Below are 22,106 nucleotides of genomic sequence, written 5' to 3'. Positions count from 1 at the left end.
TTAGTACTTATACTTTATAATTTAAGTATATTTTGTATACTATAGGATTTTGATTGAAGGGCTTTAACTTGTAACAGAGTATTTTTACACAACTATTGTAATTTTACTTGAGTAAAGGATCTGAATACTTCTTCCACTACTGCTGTAATATCACACTGTCTAGTGCAAACTCCTCAAAGAGCATTTTTGTGCCTGTAAATGAGGCAGGATTGAACCTGATCAAAGTTCAAAGATGTGGCAGAAACTAAGCCACTAAAGAAGTGCTAGGTCAGTGTGTGAGTAATATAACCATCGATACTGCCATATTTAAGAATGGTGTAATTACCACATGCCCATCGTTAGACCTACAACATGCAATACCTCCCAGGTTTCTTGGAGACACTTTACAGATCTCAGACTTGAGAATGAAAGAGGCTTGGTTAGGGATGACTTGGCAAATGTTAGCTTTTACCACACAACTCTGACCAGGAGATGGTTGGTTGACCACCCACACAGATCTACTTGTCAGTGAAGAGTTCGCCAGACGAGATGGAGTATCATCACCAGCCCACTGACAAGCACTGTGGGCAATGGCTGCTGCTTGTGGAAAGGGGATGTTTGTGATTAATTCTTATACATTAATGTATATGGCAAAAATAGTTTAATTCAGCGAGCTGCATGTTTTTGGGCTGTAAGAAGAAACAAATGTAGGGAACTGTGTAATTTAGCTTTCACTGTACAATCTCTGACAGAAAAAACAGTAGTCAGGTTGTGGAGATTTGTTTTCTGTAAGTTACTTTATCAGTCCCGCCATGAAATGGAAATGGTTCTGAGACATACTGATGCTAACAGCCTAGTTAGCATTTTGCTTGTTTTGGTTTCAGCAGAGATCAGGGGAACCTCATTTTGATTAGATTTGTTGATTGATCGACTTCATTTTAAAACAGGAGTTAAAGATTCTGAGGGAATTATGTGCTGCATAGTGTAAACCACTGCAGGTTTACACTTTCAGATGGGAATTATGTGAACTAAACTATCCATGTAGAAACTAAACATTTTGGGAAACATGCTCAATCGATTTATTGTGTCGAGTTCACATGAAAAAATTTTCATGTCTGTCTTAAAACACTGAAAACACTGAAAGTGGTTTTCCTCACTGTAATCATTCCTCCTGTTCATACTGGCTATTAAAAGATTCCCTTCTAATGTGCTTTCAATGTAAGTGATGGGGGCCAAAATCCACAGTGTGTCCACACAGTCATTTTGTGCAAAAATGAATTTAAAAGTTTATCTGAAGCTTATATAAGATTATATAAGTCTTTTTAGCATAAAATTCCCTCTTTGTGTTTCCTCGGACAGTGTTTCCCTGTTGAGCTAAGGTAGAAGAATAGTAACAAAAAGAGGGACTTTGGCATTAGAAAGATTGTAATGTTGAAAGATATCAACTTGATTTGACTCATTTGTACAGCTAAAGCCTCATATTAGCTTGAGATAAACTTTTAAATACATTCTTGCACAGAAGGAGGACTGTGGATTTTGGCCCCCATCACTTACATTGTAAGTACATTATGAGGGGACTTTCTAATGGTTAGTATGAACAAGAGGAATGATTATGGCAGGAAAAACTTATTTCAAGGTTAATTTGGGCTCCTGACTGTTGTTTTAAAACAAACTTGAAAAATTGTGAACCTGTTCTTTAAATTTGCAGTAACTGCCAGGAGTCTATTAGCCTAGCTTAGCATAAATATTGGACGCAGAGGGGAACAGCTATCATGGCTCGTGAAAAAAAAAAAATTATATATAGGCCTATATATATATATATATATATATATATATATGTTTATTAGTAAGCTTTAGATGGTATTTTTGAACATTGGATTTAGCTAGGGTACCTCTAGTCCTCAAGGACCTTGACCTGGCACTATTGCAAAACTGGCCAAATGGGAAAAATGTTAAGTTGAATTGACACTTTTGACAGCAGACATTTTGACTTGCCAAACCCAGGAGTAACCAATAGCATTATTAATTGCTGCATTGCACTGCACTAATTGCTGGAATGCAGCCATCACTGATGTCATTAGTTTCACCAGTGCTTCTCCTGCTAAGACAAATCAAAATGTCTACTGTGAAAAAGATCCATGAATGTGATTCATTTGGTAAGGATAAAGGGACAACAGTCCTCTGACTCTGGCAGGCTAGCAAGATTTATTTTTGGCTTCCAAAGCAAAGCATGCCAGGCTTGCAATTATCTTGTCAGCGTGCCACTAAAACACATGATACTAACACTAATGATTATTTGTTTTGATTCAATTCAGTTTTTTCAATTCAATGTATTTTATTTGAAAAGGGACAATGTACATTAATCAACATTCAACAAATGTAAATGTACCCAAGTTAGCCAAAAGGCTAGTTTTCACCAGCAGTCTGCAGATTGCAGTGTTGATGTGTGTATAAGTGCTCTGGGGAGATTTTGTCAACATACAGTCTATTTGATTCTCTTTGATGCATTTTCCTTAATCTTGTCCATGTGTTAATTATAATGTGAATAAATCTTCTCTCCTAAACAACTAATAACTTCCAGATAACCAACTATGACCTAGATTGTCTTTGGCACACATGTCCAATCAATAAAACTAATTTAAAAGAAGAAATCAAAGGAGGAGTCTTAAATATATGTATTTATGACTGATGGAACTGTAGAGAAGTAAATGTTTGCAGTTTTCCATCCAGCATGTGCAGGTCTTACATTGCAGTTAGCGGTTAACTTCATTACAACCCTTTGATCTCATATGGTTTTCTGTTTGTGGTCCTGGGATGGGCCGGGATGACTGGCCTAGTGTGGAGACATCCCCTGTAAAACTACAAGACAATAATAGGGCCTTAAAACATCTTGCACAACATGAAGGGCAATTTTCCTGGACATGAACTAGAGTCCATTTTTAAGTCTTAGAAAAGATTTAATCATAAGCCTGTGAATCCAGCCTATAATACACCGACTGTAGAATATCGGCTTGTTTCAAACAACCATGCACAAATGAACTGAGCCAGGTTAAAGGACATTTGTAGATTTGTCATCATACTGTACACTGTCTGCTGACCATGCCTCTACATCTACATACATGCCGTTGCTTTCATTTGATACACACTGTGCACAAAGGGAGTCTAAATCAGGTTTTTCTAATCACATTTCCAGCTTTAAAATTGCTTTAAATGATTCAAACAATAACTGAAAATGACCCTCCATTTATCAATCCTTCACCCCTTTGACGCAAAGTGAGAACAAGAAAAAACCCACAACAACCTCATGACATGAAGAACCTTGCTTTTACTTTAATGTTCCCTGTATAATGACTATGTGCCTTTAAAATGCACGCAACCCACTAATCTAGACAACATCAATACAACCAAAAGCTCCTGCCAATGTAAACATGTTACATGAAGTGGTGCCCTGCTGCACATGCGATCATGATGACCTGGGTTCAAACTCAACCAGAACCTTTGTTGTATGTCATTTGCCCCACTCCCAATGTTATTTGTCTACACTGTCTGATAAGGGTTAAGGTCCTACAAAGACTTTTAAAAACATGTCACATATACAGTGACAAGTCTATGCTTCACATTTGAATGTTCATATTCATGTCAACCATATGTGCTTTTAATGATGTCTACTGAGATGACACTTTGTGATGGGTAACACTTATAGTATGTCTTTGGGTAGCCTCATTTGTGACTCGGCACTCTGTATGTTACTATGTGATTCGTTCACACAGAGGTTTTGCCCCAGGCAAACATTTCATCATTCTGGGCAGAAAGCAGACATCTGTGAAATCACAAAAATACCTTTGAAGACTCAACCTGTGGCTGGAAAACAGATAAAAAAATTAAGGTTTTACTTTTCCTCTAAGGTTTGTGTAGAGAATGCTTTGTGACCAAATCATGGAGTAACATATGGAGTGCTGAGGTCACAAATGGAGCCAATGTTTGGGGTGCTTTGTCACAAGAGCTGACCACGTGTCCAGAATAACAGCTCAGTTGGTTCCTAAACTTTGTGCTTGTGACCCATTAATACAAAGAAATATATATATACTTGAGATCACTTATCAGGTTGTATGACTGCGAGTTGCAGACAGTTCAATCAAAGAATGATTTTCTTCTCTCAGATTGTTTGATTTGTATAATTTTCGTGGAGCGCGTTGCACTAGCTGTTTGTAAGTTCAAACTTAGAGTTATAACGTAAGTGTTAACTAAGTGAGGATTTGTGCGTCACAAAACACCACATAAAAAATGTAGATGAGTTGGTACTAAATATTTATACCCAGTATTTGCCAGATGTAACTGCTGCATACTGTAGATAACTGAACCAACTGACGAATGTGATGAAAGCTTGCTGATATCTGACCAGTTTTGACCTAACACTTAATCAAAATGCTGTTTAATAATGATGAAAACTTGGAAGATTTTGAATTACATTTTACAAATATAGTGCAGCCTACCTCAAATTATGAAACAATAAGCCAATAACAGATATAGAATATAGAATAGATGGAGTAATCAGACTAAAAGACTCAATAAGGTCGGTTACTCCAGTGTAATGTTTATGTACACATAAACTTAGAGATGGATTAATGAATATTTGGTGGAACCAATTCTGAAAAGATAAAACAATATTGCATATTGCAAGAAATAAAATACTCTGTGTTTGGAAACCATTGCTTTAGCTAACACTGCTGTGACATTGGATTTTTCCCTCTTTCTCTTCTATCTGATGAAGCTGTTTAGTCACCCTATAGGAGATTACTGGATTACTGGACTGCAAAAACACTTTTATTGAACCATTACAAGCACCATGGAAAGCATGAATCACTATGTGTATGTGTGTGGGTATGACCTAAGTCACTTTCAGGGACACACACCAGACTTAAGATCAGTTGATTCGGGTGCAATTGTAGACCAAAATGCCTGATTTTTGGGTCAGTGGTTAAGGTTAGGTTAAGGTGTGTGTGTTTGTGTGTGTGTGTGTGTGTGTGTGTGTGTGTGTGTGTGTGTGTGTGCGCGTACTCATTCCCTTCCAGCTGTCATGAGTGTAATGGTATATGTTAAATGCTGAAGCAGAAGCTGAAGAAATTAAGCAAACAGATCCCGAGACACTCTTGCTAATGGTGCTTAGGAAATTTCTTTAGCCAGCCTCATAAACCTGTGTGTTTATAATCAAAATAAAACTGACTAGCATTACATGTGTTAATAGGGTGTCATATTATCAAAAGATGCCAAAACACCTTCACTATGACTTTCTTTAAGTGTCTAAAACACCAGCCCTCCACAAGCAATGACATCATCTGATGTTTTGTTGATGACGGTGGAAAATACCATCTACCACATGGAGCACTGGACTCTCTCTGAAGGGTTAAGCTGGGCCATGTGTTATTTTGGTTTTGTTTTCATGGTCTTCAAACCATTTGTAGACCATTTGTGGCCCCTGCAGATTAGGGGCAGAAGTTGACAACCATCAAGTCTCGCATCACTACTGAAGGTGTTTGGTGAGAACATAGACTGGTCCTGTGTTTTTTTTGCCCTTTTAAGAACTGAGAACATGTATGTATTGGGGTTGTGTAGGTGTAGTTCTGGTCAAGTAGACCTGACAGACTGGATATTTATTATTAACATGTGTAATACAGTAGCAGAGGCAAATTATTACATGAGAGATTTTACATAACAGCAGAACTGTGATTAGAGATGGCCAAATATCTGCCCTTGATGATAGACCTGATAGGTTATTTAGCCAAAAGCATGCTGTGTACTGTATACATGTAGCAGCATTGCATGTGTGTCAGAGCTGGGCAATACAACTTTTGTCACAGTATTATTCCCTGAGCCTGCTGTTTAGTTTCAGGGAAACTAAATGTTCTGTGAACACAAGCCCAGCACAGCCGAAGAGGTACTACAGTACAGTGAACCAGTGTTGAGTGTCATGGACAGTTTTGAACACAAGGAAATGAGGTCAGTAGGTCCATCTTGTCTGAAATGCAGGCAAAGTGCTCCCCAGCTCCCCCATAACAAACTTGTCACCCTCCAGACCTCACTGAAGAGAAGATGAACGTTGCCTGTTGTTATTTTGTGCGTGGTTAAAGGGGTATGGTAATTTTGCAACCCACACAGCCCTATGAATCTCAACTGAAGCAATTATCACCCACTAATCTTACCTATTAACTCCACTGCAGTCAGGAAATAAAAGAGAATGGCTGAGTTTAAGGAAGTTAAAAGTTTAATTAGCCAAATACCCTACATACTGCATTCTTCACAGACATTTCTGATGGTGACCTACTCCTGTTCTCTGCCACTGAATTTGATTTTACTGAATGAGTTGGAGCTTACAGCCCCATCACCAGACATGGATATTAATACTGGACGCCTCTGCAAAACCCCAGATTATGTTCAGTGACATCATTTTTTAAAGTCTTGCTCACTACAATATCTGCACAGGACAACTATGGTGGTTAAAGTTAGGGAAACGTTACTGGTTTCAGGTCTGTGATGGGATGCAAAACCCAGACTCCTGCATTAAAGTCAAAACTCCACACCCTCACTTTCAGTTACACTGCTTCGAACGTTGCCATTGGACAGACATCATGTCATGAGAGGTGAAATTATCCAATATGAACGTAATCCCTAGAGATACTGGACCGCAGCTGCAGCTATGTATGCCAAGGCAACATAATTCTTATGTATCGTTGTTCCCTTCTACACGATCAGCATCTGTTGCAGCCAAACTGAAATCACGTTTAGTCATCTCTTTTTGCTGTCAAAACCAGTGACAATGTGCATCTTTTTAAATTATTGTCAATATTCTTTTATTAGATGGAAGAGAGAAAAGGGTATAAATCTGAAATGCTCCTTTTCTTATCAGCCATGTCATGTCTGTGTTTGATTGGCAGCTGCTTGCAGACTGAGCCCTGGTAGTGAACGAGAGACAAATTAAACAAACTTGTACTGTAGCTTACTAGCCAATGTGTTGTAGCAGTGATATTGAAGAGTAAGGACCACACCAGCATCTTAATAAACTAAAGTGACATTTGCATGTATGTTTACATGCTGTATAATGTGCTGCAGCTGAGCAGCCTGCAGACTAACATTAGCAGTGTGCTATGTCCTGGTGAATGTTTCAAACATGTATTCATGTTTGTTAGTTAGATAAGAAGGAAAATTTAGCAGGAAAGCTAATGTGGGTTGTTTAAAATCTGTAGCTCTTGTGTTCTGTAGCAGGCTGCTTTCTGGCTGTTGGTGTGAATGTCTGTTTATGATGGAACACTGACATAACTGTTAAATGAAAATATGCTTTTAAAAGAGGCAATTTGATTGGCTTTGTGGAAACAAGCACTTCATCCAAATAGACTTAACTATTTTATATTAAATAGAATTAACTTTATTCCGAAAGATTGATGCAAAGATAGGGGTACCATCATGAAACCAAAAAATAGAAAACATACAGTACATTTCTCCCTTCTGGCCTCCAGAGTGGGTCTGGAATTAACCTTGCATTAAAAATCCAAGATACTGTATCTTCACCAACAGCAAAGAGCAACACAAGTGAAGTTAATCATGAACTTTCCAGCTGTGGTCTCTTCTACACTGTTCTTCCAAGACTGTGTGACGCCACTTGATCCCACCATCAGTCCATCCTGTGTTTTCCTTCGTCCTCTTCAAAGCTTAGCCCTCACAGTTGAGTTCAAGAGTATGGCATTTGAATTGGCATTTAGGAGAATGGTTGATCCTATTATTAAGGATAACTTGAAAGTTTGCTTTCCCTTCAAGGCCAAAAGGAGACTTGTTACTGCCACCTTTATGTCTGTGCTGGACTACGGTGATGTTATATACATGCATGCATCTTCACAATGCCTACATGCGCTGGATACTGAGCACACAGCACTGAGGTTTATTACAAATTTTATAGCCCTAACTCACCATTAATCTTTGTATGCTCGAGTTGGATGGTCTGCCTTCTCCACCAGTAGACTTAACCATTGGCATGTTCTTATTTTAAGGCAATGCTTGATCTGCTTCCATCTTACCTATGGACCTACATCCTTCAGAAAAGTATGGGAAATTATTGTCTTCACTCCCAGGACTTATTCCTGCTATCTGTCCCAAAAGCCTGTACTGAATTAGGAAAAGGGGCGTTTAAGCATGCTGCTCCCTCTGCTTAGAATCAGTTGCTTGGAATTACCTGAATTTTCAGGAGCTGGTCTCACTGGATGCACTTAAAGTCATTCTAAATGACTTGGAGGCAGGCACATCTGGCTGTATATGTTTTGACTGATTCATATTGCCCCTGTTTGATCCCTGATGTTGATGACTTGTGACAAATATTGATGAATATGTTTGATATTTTATGATTCTGTAATTTGTTCTTTATTTTCATTATAAATTTTTTATATTTTTTTATATCTGAAACCCTGTTAATTGTGCTGCTGCCTGTCTTGGCAAGGATGCTCTTGTGAAAGACATTTTTAATCTCAGTGAGACTTTTCCTGGTTAAATAAAAAAGTGCACAAAGTAAGCTATTATGAAAATGTGCAAAGGACAGAACAAGTTCTAAAGAGAAACTAAGGGGAAAAAAGCCAATGAAGGAGGCAATCCAGCAATAGATTGAGGACACACTCTCTTACACATAAATCAATGTAAGCCTGTAAATGACATGGATGTTTTTATTTGCCTGTTAAAATTGGAATGCCAAAAAAGTATTCTTGGACTTAGCCTGAATTCGTTTTCCTTTATATACCACTTGGCACTGGTTCTCTGGTGAAGACAGCAAGATTTGGTGACAACAGCTAAAAGCCAATAGAAACACACAATTACTGTTTAAATGCATAAACAGACAAATAGCCTATTTTACCTTTTCCATAGAGCATGATGGTTTCTGTATTTACACCAGATTACGCTGTACTGTGGTTTTAAAGGAAACCATATATCATATCTAGCTTAGCTTAGCATAAATACTGGTGGAACAGGAGGAAACAACCTGGCTCTGTCCAAAGGTAATAAAAGTCAGCTTATACCAGTACCTCTAAAGCTCACTAACATATTACAGTAGCCTGTATCTAGTTTTTAAAATCTTTACAAATACAGAAACATAAAAACAAGTCATTTTTACACTTTGGCTTTATACTCAGCTAAGCTAAGCTAATTGGCTCTTGGCTGCAGCTTCATACTTATTGAACAAATGTGAGAGTGGTATCATTCCTCTCAACTAACTCTTGTAAGAAAGCAAGTAAGCATATTTCCTAAAATGACAAACTGTTCTTGGCTGTGTCTTATATGTAAGGCCATTTAATGTATTGGCCAGACGAGTAATCATTTCTTTGGATCAGAGCTTGCTTTCTCATCAGGACTTTGCTTGGCCAACTGTGCTAGAGGTTTGGCTTGAGGAAAACTTCTTGTAGACATCTTCTTCCCTATTTTGTCCTTCTAATGGTGGTGGAAAGACTGTATGGTCACAATCTATGTGTCTAGTGGTCCTTTTAATGGCCTAATAGCCTTTCCGATATTGTCTCTGATGTATGGAAATATTTCAAAGCAACACACATTGAAACAGATCCGGTTCAACTTGCAGTAGATGCTTTGTACACCACAACCCTCTCAGTACATGTTATCATGATGATCTGTCCTGTGAAGGAGGAAAATTTGACCTATCACAAAAAGATGACTGCCTAAAAAAAAAAAAAGTATATGTGCTGTACATAAAAAATTACATTTAAATGTACTAAATATTAGAATTCATGATTTGAAAGTGCTTTATGGATTTCAAGTCCATAAACTATAACTAACCATAACCATAACTAATGAAATCATGCATTTTATTATTCAATTTTAAGATTGTATTACACTTTGTCAGGGAAAACCTGCTATAATCCACAGATCCTCTGCTTCTGCAGTACCTCACCTCTAATGAATATTACCACAAAAAATAAATACAATTCCACAGACTGGCTAAGCATTTGGCCTTTAACAGTATTCTCAAACCAGGCAATAACTCATCTGCCAAATATGATCTCAACATTTTATAGGCCTGTGTTCGTGCAGCAAGACCGCCATGATGCTAGATTAAACTACAGTTCTTTACCAAAGATGTACTGTAGCTGACATCAGTGAAATAAATGCAGACACAGTGGGAACACCATGTAATACTGGGCAGTAACTAAGCCAAACAGACAAACAATAATACACCGAAGTAGTTGAATATCTTACACATCATGGACAACCCTTCTTTTATTTTCAAATAAGTTGTCAAGGTAAGCACTAACAAGTTAAATTTAAGAGATTTTTTAATAGCCAGTTAATTAAAATAGAAACAGTATTCAGTATTGCTATAGAAAATGTGAGAAAATCTTTCAAAAATGAATTTTCCATGTTAAATTTAAAACTTAAAGCTGGAGTGTGGTACTTTTGTCTTCCCCCTCAGGCAGTGAGAGTAAAGGTTGGCGCTTGGCTGTGATTGCCTGACACAGGCACACAGCATGTTCTCATGCACACCCCAAATGAAAGGCACACAGAAAGGGCCAGTAAAAATGGAAATGTTTTGACAGTCCGCTGGCCCAAAAACATGTTTTTTGACAGTCCACCGGCTGACAGGGATTTGTCCCAACACAGTATACCCAATATCCAGTACACCACTGGTCATAATCTACTGTTGTGGCTGTAAAACGGTGGATGAATTGTTTTGAGTGTCACACAACCCCCGCGAAATGACTCATTTCACTGTCAGGATGTGATCCATTCTGATAACATTTGGAAAGCGTTTAGGAGCCACACAATTGATGGCCAAACAGCCGGCGTGCCCCTGACATGAGATTTAAAAACTCCATATACTGTGAAATACAGAGAGATTTATCTGGTTGTGATAGGCTTAATCAGCAATGTGTGAACTTGTTTGGCAAGGGCTTGAATGTGTAAAAGTTCTGCACTGCAGGTTTAAAGGCTAAACTGGAGATCACTATATTTTTTATTGTTCACAAATCCAGTGAAAATACCAGTACAAACAATGCATTTGTTAACTTCTGAATACTTTCCAGCTTCTCTATCCAGTCTGTGGTGCTCAGCCCCCAGCTCATTGGACATACAGTACATCTTTAAAAACATGTCACCAATATGTAGTTTTCATTTTTAGAATAAAAAGAAGAAATAATTTCATAGAACAGCTGGGCACTGTCGTTTTTTGTTAAATGTTACTCAAACAGGAGTAATCTGTGCATTGTTGTAGTGAGTATTTATGGCAGCCGGATTGGGTGTATGGGATTGACTTGAAATAAACTACAGTGGACATGTTCATCATGATGAAGGAACATGTCACCCAGTGCAACAGTTTGGATTATTAATGTGTTTTAATAGTACTGAACTGATAGTTAGTGGGATCAATTCATTGATGGTTTTGTCATGGGATTTGTTGACAGTAATAAAAATATTGAATATCACCAGACTTATCCTTTTAAGGGCTTTCATTGATTGCCTTTAATAAGTTTTAATGTGATGCCATTTGTGACCTCATGAATCTATAGTTTACATTATTTTACACTCAAACACATACACACACAAAAGGGCACAGATGTCCCATCGAGTAAATCTGCACTACCCCACATACATGTAGCTCTGATTATCTCTTCTGCAGCAACTGCTGTTCTCCAGCAATGGTTAGGTGGTCTTCAGAGGGGAGTAGCCTTAACACAGCCTGAGTACTTCCACATGCTGCATCTTAGCTAATGGTTTGGCACACTGGCTTTAATGAGAACCCAAGTCTTGGCAATCATGTACTGGGTACTTTCTATGATGCCACATCAAAAGCAAGACACAGGGCTTGTCATTAAATTGATCTAATCAAGTTTGGAGAGATTACAGTAAAATATGAGTGTGGGCCTGTGATTTCTCTGCACACAGTCAGAGTGAAGGAGACGCGGTGCCGTGAGGAATGCCTGGTGACTGGGCCATTATCCATGCTGAGTGTGCAATTTACTGTAAAGCCCATACCTTTCCGAAGGTTTGGAGGAGCTCATGGCAGTGGAATGCCTCTGCATTTCATATATGAAGCCTCATACTTCTACTTCGCTCCAGCTGGAAGGTAAAACTGCACTGAATACTGTACATTGCAAATGGGTTGTCTAACCACAGTGAAACCACTTGAATGGCTCCCAAAGTATACAACTTGACTCATGTGGCACTCAGGCCCCAGAGGTCCCTCAGCACTCCAACTTAAGCTTAAGTTGAGGCATTTCAAACAGTATAGGATAGCTTCAGTAAATAAGAAATATTGATTTCTTTTCATATCTATCACGGAGGAAGTGACCACAAAACATGGACTGATTACAAACTGACATTAATCTGCTGCGGTATTTGGTTAGAGGAATTAACTCCAGTAATGAAGGGGTTGTGTCAGACTCAGGGTTGAAGAAGGAGAGGCGCTAAAAAGCAAAGCTTTATATCCCTGATGATTCTGAGCTTCAGCTATGGTCACACCCTTTGGGTGGTGACTGAAAAAAAAAGGATTTTGAATTAAAGAATCTGTGACAAAGAACAGAAGCGCAGGATATTGTTATCCCCCACCTACTTCCCCCCTCCAAAAACACAGGATCATACTTTTTCTCAGAGTGCACGTGTTGGCTGAAGTAGTTCAAGCAATTGGTAAGAATATAAAGGATGACCCCAGGTCAACCTGTGGAGGTGCTCTGATCCTGAGCAACTGTGAAAAGACCTCTGAACAGACCCAGAACATACTGGAGGGATTATAAATCCCCAGCTGGCCGGGGAGTATTTTGGGATTCCCCAGGAGAAGCCGGAGGAAGTTTTTTAGGGGGGAGGCACACTGCCAGGCTGCTCTGCTCTGCCTGTTGCCTCTCAGCCGTCATCTGGTTGAGACGCTGCAAAATTAATAGAGCAGCAGTTTCCTCATTACAATAAAATATCAGAGTATTTTGCACTGTGATTTTAAGTTGAAATATTTTCCACCTAAAATACATGCAATTTAAAAATACAATTGAGTGCAAAATTAAACTTGCACTTTGGTGAGTTTCAGCTATAGTTTCACAGCTGTAGCAGTGATGTATTTCCCTTTCTTAAACTAAAACTTAAATGTAAAAATATCTATTTAACCATGGATTGGGTCATACAATCATGTTCTTTTTTCTTAAAATGTGATGAATATATTTTTGGGGTGTTATACTGTATAAACACAGTATGTGCACATGAGTCTCAATGAAGAGGTGAAGTTGGAAATCAGCACACTTTGGACAGGAGTCCAACAGTACCACCAGGAGGCACTGTTGTTCCCCCTATAGACACATCACCATCAGATGGCAGGAGTGAGGTGAAGTGACAGAGACGAAGGAGACAGAAAGAGTGACAGACATATAGAAATGACAAAGAAAACTGACTCGCAGTTTCCAAAGTGAATCTGCAGGCAGCACTGTCCCAATGTGTGCCAGCTTAGCATTTTCCTACTCCACCCACTATGTCACACACACACGCACACACACGCACACACACATTATTATCCATCCAACCTCAATTCTCATGACTCACAAATGCATTTTCATACTGTGTGGCTAATGTTTTAACACTGTGTAGCAAGTACCAAGTACTATACCTGTATAGTTTCTGCTATTATTACACAGTAACTGTACATGCGAGATTACTTTATTTTAAAGGAAAAGGCTGCTGTTAGTTAACTCAGATGAGTGGCCAAAGTTACTATAACTATACAGTCTAGAACATGGACTCCATGTGGCCTCTTGCTGGTTGTGCCTTGAGGGTCTGGCTGGCAGATCAGTGATCTGTCTTCACCTCCATCTACCTCCTCCCACTGTTGGAAAGCTCACCATTTCCACTTTCTCTGTTTCAAAGGCCAAGAACAGCATAGAATCCAAACAACGTTCAAGAAAACAAACAAATTACAACTGGTGTACGCCTTCTGCTGCCTGGTTAGCATGAGCAACAATAGTTGTCATGGCTGAAAAGGCAGCAGTATCACTGGACACATCTGTCCCAAGTTAAGACGACTCCATGGCCAGCACAGCTGTCAGTGGTCCATTACCTCCACACCTCCTGCAGGACAGTACAGTTAAACAATCACACGTACTTTTCTGATTTGTCACACTGCAGTAGCAACTTCCTCCCTTTTGCTTTTTTCAAATAAGTGGAAAAATAACCTGCTGGCACCTTTTATGCAGTTTGCATCTTACAAAACCTTCATCATTCATTTTTATTGAGCTACAGATGGTCTGCCACATGGAAAAAGGACTTGACGACCAGGGGCATCGACTCAGGATATGACGGTGTGTCTCTGTATCTAGTGCCATTTGCAAGCTGCAATTCCAAATCTACTTATTTCAGGGAACAAAATGCAACAGAAACAAGAAGTAACTGATCTGTTACTGCGTGTTTAATATCAAACACCTGCAGATGTTAACAATAAAAATTAGCAGTTTTTCTCTCATTGGTTGAAAGAAAGTTTTAAGATTTGTCATGATGGTATCGATACAGAGAAGGAGATGAAATTTTACAGTAAACCAGATTTACAGTCAGTGGCAAGAGACATGTGCCCCCATCATCTTTCTCCCAATTTTCATGAACTCAAATCTACATAAATGCATTGACAGTCTTCAAAGGCCCACATGTACTTCAGCTTAGTTGGAAATCTGCAGAAAACAATTTAACAATAGTGGTAACAATAAAGGAAGCAGGTGACTATTTAATGGGTCCCTGTGGATTTACAGAACACAGTATTTTAGATGGTGGAAAACAATATTAATGGGTCACTGTCTCCTGTAAGAGACAGCTGCAGAATAAAATCTGACAAGAGATGGTTTGATTTTTTAAATCTGGTCAAATATGACTGCAAGAGAAATGTCTTACTGGTGCAGAAAATGAACATGGGGCGCAGATGACATGTTTAGTGCAGAACTGAGTGAAATCAATCATAAATAGGTGTGACCACTTCAGAACACACAATGAGAACCAGAGCCTGTTTACATAAATTATCCTTCAGTTTGTGGAGCTGGTCTGAGGCCAGTTGATTTTACCAATCCCAGTAAAGGAGGGTAAACTCTGACCTCTGCTGATCATAAGGAAAACAACCACCAATGTAAAAAAAAAAAAAAGAAAAAAAAAGAGAAGAGATTACATTTTGGAGTATTAGTATTCCTTAAAAAACTTCCGGGTTTTACCTCCACATACCTGATCACCTGAGAGTAGATCAGTCTTTTCGTTGAGAGTACATTCAATATACAGCAGAGCTTTGGAAGAGAGTTTTTATTATTTTGAAGCTGATGTATGATCAGTCCAGTTATCTGAATGACATTCCCATTGATTTTGTGTTTGGCACACATTCTATGCTGAGAGACAATATACACAATGAGGTAGAATAAAACAGCGTTTTGATAGTGAAGGTTTAACTGAGAAGATGGATGGATGAAAATATGTAACTTCCTAGCTTGGCCAGCAGGGGGCAGCAGTCATTGCTCCTCATCAGCTCTGTTGGTTGTTTGTCTCAGATGAGCAAATTTGAAGAGAGAAGAAGAACCTTATTTACACGGGTCAGTTTATGCATCTCTCTCTCATCAGTTCAGATACTATAGAAATCACTTCCCCAATGGTTTCCCGTTAACAACATCACATCTGAATCCAGCTTATATACTTTTTGAAACATGCAACCCATATCTGTCACAACAAGTACATGCATACCTATTTTGTTTCTCATTCTTAATTTATCAAAATAACTCAGTTATTGTTATTGGTGGATGGAGATCACAAATCACTTTACTGATTCAAATCATTATGTTCAGTTCAGTTGATTCTCACTGACTATGTTGTTTGTTAATTGTTTTTCCTAAGCTAAGCAATCATATTATTGTTCAAATGCATTTCGGTATGTACATCAGTAAGTGAATGTTTCAGTTCAATAGTAAGTTCAGTCTGTTACTGGTTCAAACTGTTATGTTCAGTTCTGTACAAAATAACAACTCTTATACCTGTTTGTAAGTTCAGTAGACAACTGTTTGTGATAGAGTTATTAGATCATGATGTTGAAGCCTTTTAATAGGATTTTAACCTGGATGTAAGATACTGTATATCACAGCTGGCAATGATGCTTTCAATCAGAACATAATTACTGTTTTAATTTGCATTCAGTGCAACAACATCACAACTGGACTGCTGTATCAGCCAATCCATGATAGTAGTATTATTGATCAGGATTGTTCAGTAATGTGTGAATTGACTGTCTATATGAAGTGCAGCTCATTTAGCAGGCACTAGTTAACCAACATCAAACACTCAGAGACAAAAAAAAGGAAAAATACTGATAAAATCCAACTTTTAACATTCAAAATGATTAATACAACAAAATGAAACTTTAACAAACGAGCAACTGCTAAACAAATTTAAACATACTCTTGTGGTGAGAGGAGGAGACAAAAAGCACACTTTCTAAGACTACTTCAGCACTACGTCCATAAGTAACAAGATCTCCAAAACTTAACTAGCAGCATCCACAAAGACACAATCTCTGAATCTTCACCAGACTGCTGAAAAATGGACTGTTAAAACTTGTCTTTGAAGTATTTTACTATAGAAAACACACCCGGGTATCTCAGCACCTGTATGTAGTTGCTGTTGCCTCTGAAAATACATAAATTATCATAATGTATGCCCTATTCATTTTAATTTACATTTTAATTAGGTTACACAGGGCTATTTGTATTAGTATGCATTGTATTTGTATTGTATTGGTTGACTGTTTGTTGCCCTTTCAGACCTATTTTTAGTGATGTCACTGCATTCCCACATCTCAGCAACTACTTTTGTGAGTACAATGTTATTATAAATGAAGGAATAGTTGGCCTGAGCTACGAAAATTAAACTCCAGTTTTAATAAACTGTAGTTTTCCTTTAAGCAGTACAAAATATTGTTGAGTGCCCCAGTCATTAGGGGCCATCTGTTATTACTCCAGCTGCACTTTTACACACCTGCTCAAGGTGTTATGAACATGTACTGTATATTAGTTTGTGCAAGAACACTGGAGCAAAAGGTTGCAGGGCAGGTGGACCTTGATGTTTTGTTCGCCACAGTTATCACTAACCACACCAACCGTGAGGGAAGTGCACTCTCCGCAGTATTTTTTATTTTCTGAAGCAGTGTGAAAGATGAAAGGGGTTCTGAGTAGGGGAGCACACAGAGAAAGAGGTCTGGGGGATTCAATTCCCTGGCCAGCAGGGGTACAAATGGTTTGACAGGTGGGGGGTCTTAACTCCTGCATCATCACTGGGCAAGACTCATACATCCAGAGAAAATAATGCTTTGAAACTCATTCAAACACAACATGCACAGATCACAAAGACTGAGGCTCCTCTGCTGAGACATTTCCTCCTTCCCATTATGCCTCCTTCCCACATTCTAAAGCCGACACTGGGATTCATTGTTTTTTTATGTGAACTGTTTCATATTGCAGGTGTAAGTTTCCCAGGCTCCCATTCTGCTACTTGACAAGCCAGGTCTGTCCTATCTGTAATGGCAGTGTGTCCCTTTGCAAACACAAACAGAAACTGGAGACACTTGTCACCGCTGAAATCGTGCTCTGCACTCTATTAGCAACTTGCCAAAAACAGTCTGTCACATTCCTTGCTGCAGTCACAACAACAGTAAAAAAGAGAATTATTCTCTGCTACCTGCCTGTCACAAACAACAAAACGCTGAAAATGAAATTTTAATATTTCGCCGCTTAGCATAATAGAATGTCACAGCTCTCCAGTTATGAGATGTCTCTAAATCGTTTTTGGAAATAGATTGTATTGACTTTTGCTATGTTGCATTTTACAAGAACTAGATTACATCATTTGTAAAGATGGGTGTTTTTATGCTGCGGCAGTTATGTGCCGCATATCTTTGTGGATCCAGAATTTCTAAGAGTTTCATGACCCTGCACCTTTGACAGCCTGTTATAGGAGTAAGAGATGAAGAACCAGAACCACCTTTGTGTCTTTGCTTGGTATTTTCATACACACCAGTTTTATCATGAGCGATTCCTTTTGATTGTAGTTTGAAGTAAAAGGAAACTCCTGAGAATTCCACAGTGCAGAGAGAAACTGAGGGGAAACAGTTGGAAAAAGGGAAAAGTACTGCATGTGGAGTCAGCCTTTGAGAGATAAACAGCACAACAGGATCAGAGACTTGACTTTTTCCATTTTCTCTGACTGTATTCTGCATCACAGAGCCAGCAGACAACAACTGTGTGGGGTACGATTTGGTATTTCCTACCCGGCCAACTTCTTCTTCTTTGCAATGACTGAAGAAGCTTAAAGGTTGACCAGGTGGTTCCACAGGTGGAGAAGTAATCCACAGCTGACTGTGACTCCTGTTGCTATATCAGTACAAACTGAACAGGTAATCAAGACTGAACTAATGACTGAGACTAACTCCACAGTGCTATTGATATGGGTCAATTCTATAAGTCTGTATAGTTATTGTATATAATTTAGCCTTTCATTTTATCTGTGTTTTACCTACCTCATTGTTTTTATGAGATTTATGAAAAGTGAGCTATCTATCTATCTATCTATCTATCTTCTAGCTTTTACTGCTTGCACGTGCTTATTTTCTGACTGGGCGGCCAACATCAGATCATTAGATAATTTTGGATGAAAGACAATTGAGAGAGCAACTCACCAGAGACGCTGAATATGAGAAAAGACCTCATGTCTCTACTCTGAATGTGGGCGATGGGGAAACTCTCAACAGACAACTATGACCTGCAAGGAGAGGATCATGTGACTGACGCAGACAATCAAAGACGTTAGTGGGCTAGATTTTGCTGGTCTTGCTAGCTTGTCTAGTTGTACTGTGACATAGGGTAAACAGTGAAGAAGCATAAAACACGACCGCCACTGGGAAATGAGTAAAACTCTTTGCAGCAATGAGAAAAACACAGTAAAGTTTGTTTATCAATCTGCCGCCTTTCTTTATTCTTTCACCTCTGTTTGGTTTGGACAAATCGTGGTTTGAACAATGCAAAGCATGTACAAGAGAAACGAACTAAACACTTGTATGACACTTTAATTATGAATATTCATGCAGAAAATGACATCTGATTTATCAGATTTTTAAAACCACATTTCAAGAGCCTTTAGTATTTGTTACTTTCTCATTTCTGTATCACAGTTTTACAAACAAAATTTTCCTTCAAATTATTTTTTAATGTGTGGATCTGTCACCCAGCAAAAGACTTCCACCAACTCTGATCCAAAAGTCTGTTGAGAAAAATATCAGATATTAAAGAAGACGCAGCTCAATGCCAATGAAGTCAAAACACAAGAAACTTAATGTTCAACAATAATTTCCTACTATGTGTCCTACAATGTGTCTGTTGTAATATTTTCGATTAGAAAAATCATAAAGTACTTCCTGGCTATAGTAAAACAAACTGGTTGATAGGCTTGCTAGCAGAGGTGCTAGCTCGGCTACCATCATCAGTCAGGGACTGCCCAGTGGTCTGAAGGCACATTATTCCCAAACCTCAATAGTTTGAAAACTGTCCTATTGGACTGAAACACCTTTAGTCCGATGGCCCGATGCTCCGGGTCCCATGCTATTGGTGTGATTAGGGTCTGGTTAGGTTTAGACTCAAAAAACCACTTGGGTAGGGTTAGGAAAAAAATGTGGTTTGGGTTAAAATGATCACTTGAAAGGTGGTGTGATTTAAGTTTGCACACCAAAATACACTATGCACACAATAGAAGATACTCTTCCAGGGAAAGAGTGTATTTTTGGAGCAACGGGCCTTTGGAGCAGTGGATTCGGGGAATAACAGGCCGTTGGACTAATGGACTTTCAGACCAATGGCATGGCACCTGTTGGTCACGTGATCCTCTTCTTGCAGGTCGTAATTGTCTGTCGAGTCTCCCACCGTGGGTGATGAGGGATGGGTTGTTGGTTTTGCTTTTGTCATGGGAGATATGTTCTATTTTCAATATAATAATATTAATGATATAATTTCATATATCTGCTTCAGTGACAGGAGATATTTGTAGAAAGTTTTTTTTCTCTAATGTCAGAAGGTTGAAGTAGCTGTGAGTGTGTGTGAATTTGTTACAGTGTCTCGTGTGGGCTGCTATTTGGAACCTATCGTAACAGTGCATGTAACATGGAAGTTGCATGCGCAGGCATTCATACCAAGACTTTTATGTTTCTTCTTTAGTCATTCACCTGCTATGTAACATCCTCTAACCAATGCGTCCAGATTAAATCAGGTCAGATGACACTTCCATGCTCCTTGAGGGAAATGGGGTCATCCAAGCACTATGGAAATGATACAGACAAGACAAATGCAGAGTAGCAAAGACAACAAAACAAATAATTACAGTAATCAAACTATTTAAAGATGATGCGTCAAAATGATAAATGGAGATAAAAGATTTTCTCTGACAGATTTACTGGTTTAAAGTGGAAATCGCTATTACTCGCTATTATGCTATTCACACTGTGCTAAGAAAAGAATGAATAAGTAAGAGTTCGCGAGCAGCCTTGCAGGTTTAGAACGGAAAATTACACATTTTACATGTACTTCACACTATGGTGCTTCAAAATAACTAAAAGCTTAAATGCCATCTAATTACTAACACATTTGTGGGTCTTTTTTGTTAGGGTTTCTTTGTTAAAGATGAAAGGATTCAAGGCTGGTTTTGAAGCTTTTCAGGGCCATACACTTGTGGCCGCAACTTCAATCTGCATTTTAGAAAACTGTTGCTCCAGGCTCTATTTTGTCTAGGATTTTTATGATGATGGATGACAGTATAAGAGCTAAGTTTTGTTTAAAAATCATCACCAAATATCATTATACAATGTAGTTTCCATTCCACAGTTAACACATTTGCAGCCTTTCTGTGATCATTAAAAACATGCTTTCTACGATATTTGCTAATGAGAGCAAACATCAGCACATCAATAATAAACAGCCTCATCTTTGATTTCTGCATGTCTCCAGCATTGCAAAGGAATCAAACCAAAATGATGCAACCTTGACTGAAAATCTAGTTAGCGGTTCTGCACAACAAAATAAGAGTCAAAGTGGTTGCTTAGCAACAGATATATCACTCTGGCCTTCCTCCAGCAGCAGATGCTGTTGGAGGATGTTTTTCGAGACATCACAGAAAATCACAAGTTGAGATGACTCAGGTTAGCTCTCCTCAGTCAACAAAAAATGTGACACTTTGTGTCAGAAATTATTTTGGAGGTCAAAGGTCAACAGCTGAATATTACCTGTGGAACGGGTGAGGGAGGTTGTGGTTTGTTTAGACTTTTAAATAGCGGTGAGGATTTCGTTGTCAGAGCAGGATGGTTGGCGCCTAAACTGTCTTTTACTCTTATTTACCGCCAAAAATCTATTTCTAAACGAGCCATGCATGAATTCCACCGGTCTTATTTTTCTCCATCTCCTGTGGTTTCATCTTTTATTCAAACAGATATCAGCCACTATCAGTTCCATCAGTATCTCTGTTGTCCATATGATGGCGCCATTGCTTCATGTTAGAGACCTCCTTGTGGCCTGAGCCTCTCAAAGGTGAAGCTCTTTACAGCATTCACCGAAAAAATAACTCCCTTTACACCAGTATGGTAATGATGGGAGTTTCCAAATATGGGCTTCAATATGTACCCTCACACTGTGGCATGAGCACTTAGGCTAGTTGATCCTTTGATGTCCCAGAAATAGGCTTGGAAGCAGGTATCATTAGAGGTTTAGAGAGGCAGTGAGAGAGCACCTTCTCCATCAAAGCATGTGTGCCTCCCTTTGTAATGGAAACACCAGATGAGCGCTGCACTGAAGGAGTCTAGCCGTGACTTTTCATGTTTGAAAGGCAAATACGAAACATGCAACAGAGTCAACACAATATTTCACCTGCCAGCTGTTTAATCTACAAAGCATTAGTTCAAGTTCATAGGAATATAGTATAAAAAGGGAAATTAGAGTCATGACATGTTGGACTCATGTAGCACAAATTTGCTGTTGGAAATAAGAAACGTATGTTCTTCCCATCAAAGACACTTTATTAAGTCCCCCTATTCAGCATTTATAAGCCGCATACAAATATTTAAT

Source organism: Thunnus thynnus, chromosome 6 (assembly GCF_963924715.1).
Source record: "Thunnus thynnus chromosome 6, fThuThy2.1, whole genome shotgun sequence".
Taxonomy (NCBI): domain Eukaryota; kingdom Metazoa; phylum Chordata; class Actinopteri; order Scombriformes; family Scombridae; genus Thunnus; species Thunnus thynnus.
Note: the sequence above shows the minus strand (reverse complement) of the source record.